Raw genomic sequence first — 2,932 nt, 5'->3', positions numbered from 1 at the left:
ATTACTGCCGCCACCACCACCACCGCCACTACCACCATCACCACCGCCACCACCACCACCACCATCTCCGCTATCACTGCCACCATCCCCGCTGCCTCTGCCGCCGTCTCCACATTATACAAAGAGCTAATAAATGCCTATTTTTTGGTATTATTATTTAGTATTGTTGAGATATTTATTAGCTCTTGATTATACGTAACTATGCGAGAGCGCGGCCTTTTAACCCCTTTCTTTGGTAACGGCGGAGAATAAATGCACTGACGCATCTTGACTGATGACGTTTTTTGCTGACGTTTTTTGCATGGCGCCGCCGCTGACGCGCGCGAAGAAGTCGTTTTTACGCCGCTATTTGCGATTATAAATTAGCGTGTGAAGTCGCGGTTTGTAAAACTGGCGGGTCGGTCGGTATATAGTGGATCAATGCCAATATCCCCGTAGCCTGTCCTGAGTTCTTCTGTACTTAGACACGATGACCGAACACAGAACTGTTATGCACCCGTAGGATGCTCTGTTGCTGTATTATGTTACCGTATATGTGATGCGCTTACATAGGAGGCAGAAGTAGATAATAGGGAAGGAGTGTGACTTCAATAAACAAGGGAAATTCGTCATTTACTATAGCCTTAGAATACCTACGTGTCGTACGTTTTAGTCTGTATTTCCGGATTGCGGGTGTATACGAGGAAACGATTTCGCTCGATTCTGGGCGAATGTACTGTGTACGATTTGAGCTCAAGTTGGTTGAGTTACGCGTAGTAAATCGTAGGTATTCTAAAGCTAGTAAATGACGAATTTCCCTTGTTTATTGAAGTCACACTCCTTCCCTATTATCTACTCCTGATAGGAGGGGATCGCGTAAGCCAGCACGGTAACGCCGGGGTTACCCTATCGTATCTATGTTGCGATACGTCGTGTCGTGTCTTGTTGCTGTGTCGTGTCGAGCTGTGGCGTGTCGCGTCGTGTCGTGTCATGATGTGATGTGGTGTGCTGTTCTGTGCTATGGTGTGCTGTTCTGTGCTGTGTTGTGCTGTGCTGTGCTGTGCTGTGCTGTGCTGTGCTGTGCTGTGCTGTGCTGTGCTGTGCTGTGCTGTGCTGTGCTGTGCTGTGCTGTGCTGTGCTGTGATGTGATGTGATGTGCTGTGATGAGGGCTATTAGTGTGTGAGTTCATTGTGTGCGCGGAGCGGCGCGTATCGCACAAGTCGCTCTATTGTGTTAACTCCCAATTAGCGTCTGCCAGCGTTGTGCGGCATCCAGTCGACGAGGACCACCACGACACTTCGCAGCAGTTCATCGCTGATTAATGTTCCTAATTATTTAATAAACGTCACGCCGGGCGGTGTGTGGTATCTAGGGGGCTCGTGTATCCGTCATCCGAGCCTCTCACTATAGCCTCCAGTGTCACGAGTACCGGTGTCACCAAGCCACGGAGCTGACTCACTCTAGACTTGCCCCCCTGCAGCGCGCACACTCGCATCCATCTTCACTCGGTCTGTGTCCACACCGATTCCCTACAATAATGCACAAATCAATTACTACAAATTAATCCCTGCGGTCGATTTATTTTATTTATCCGCTTGGAGTAATTGACAGGTAGCTCTAGCCAATCGTTGTTGTGATAGGGGCGTCGTTCTGAAAACGCTGCTTAGAAACAAAGTACTGACAGAGTAGAAAGAAACCTCGCATAAACTAGTATAGCTTGACCAACCGAGCAGCATCACTGTCCAATAGAGAAAGTGTGGTCATTTCACACAAACGGATAAGTTAGTTATCGTAGCAACCGGATCCGAATCGGACCGACTCATTGCGTGAAATCCGCATTGAATTCAGTTATTCTAGAGCTTAGTATACAGACTCGGATTTACTGATATCTATTTGCTGGTGGGAGAAATCTTGTAAACTCCCGAAAAACACGACAGTTAGACCCGAAATTATTCTGTCTTAAGTTTACGGTAGCGAACAGTTGTGTTTTAGGAAGCCTCTGCTCTCCTCCACACCCATGCAGTCTGCTTACGTAGTGCACCCTCTCCATCCATAAACAACAATCACAGATAGAACTAGACAGAGGGCACTCACGGAGAGTGCATACCTCCGCCAGCATGTAACATGTATGTGTATAACAGCTGGCTCGCTGCTGGCTGCTGCTGACTGGACGCCTTAATGCGAGCTGTTGCTGACTGGACGCCCTAAGGCGAGCTGCTGCTGACTCGACGCCCTAATGCGAGCTGCTGCTGAATCGATCGCGCTAACACTAGTGGCTACACACACACACACGAACACACACGAACACACACACGAGACCGATTACATTACCTCCTTGGCGGAGGTAAACACACACACGAGACCGATTACATTACCTCCTTGGCGGAGGTAATTATCATTTATATTATGATATCGGGAGTAAAATAATGCATTGCGGATTATCTCCCGGTTGATGATACAATGTGAATATTCAACCATCACCGATGCGTGACCTTACCACGTCGTGTCTCCTCTGATGCGTGAGTTACGAAGGAATCCGATGCCATCATCACGAATAATAGAGACGTAGTGATGCATCACGCTCAGTTTAATTAGGCTGATGCCGCGTATAGCTACAATTCCGCATTGATATGGGGGAGGTGCGCGATCGTGGGCTATTTACATTTTCGCCGCAAGGTGTGGCGATCGCTCGTCTACGTGTGCGTCCTTTATCAGTGCATAGCTGTGGTAGCCGCCGGTGCCGTAAGTGGGCAATTTTAATCCAGGTGTTACGGCACAACGAGGTTTACAGTGGAAACGCTTGTCTATACAGAGCTTTACAGTGATTCGCGCTTGCAAGGCAACTTCCAGCGTAATTATTCTAGAGAAATGCAAAAAATAACTTCCTAGCTTTTCAATGGTGCGGGCATGGCATGTGATAAGTGGGCTTGTTTCATAGAACGTATAGCTTGT

Source organism: Priapulus caudatus, unplaced genomic scaffold, assembly GCF_000485595.1.
Source record: "Priapulus caudatus unplaced genomic scaffold, Priapulus_caudatus-5.0.1 Scaffold636, whole genome shotgun sequence".
NCBI classification, from domain to species: Eukaryota; Metazoa; Priapulida; class Priapulimorpha; order Priapulimorphida; family Priapulidae; genus Priapulus; species Priapulus caudatus.
The sequence above is the reverse complement of the archived record's forward strand: the minus strand, read 5'-3'. Positions refer to the sequence as shown.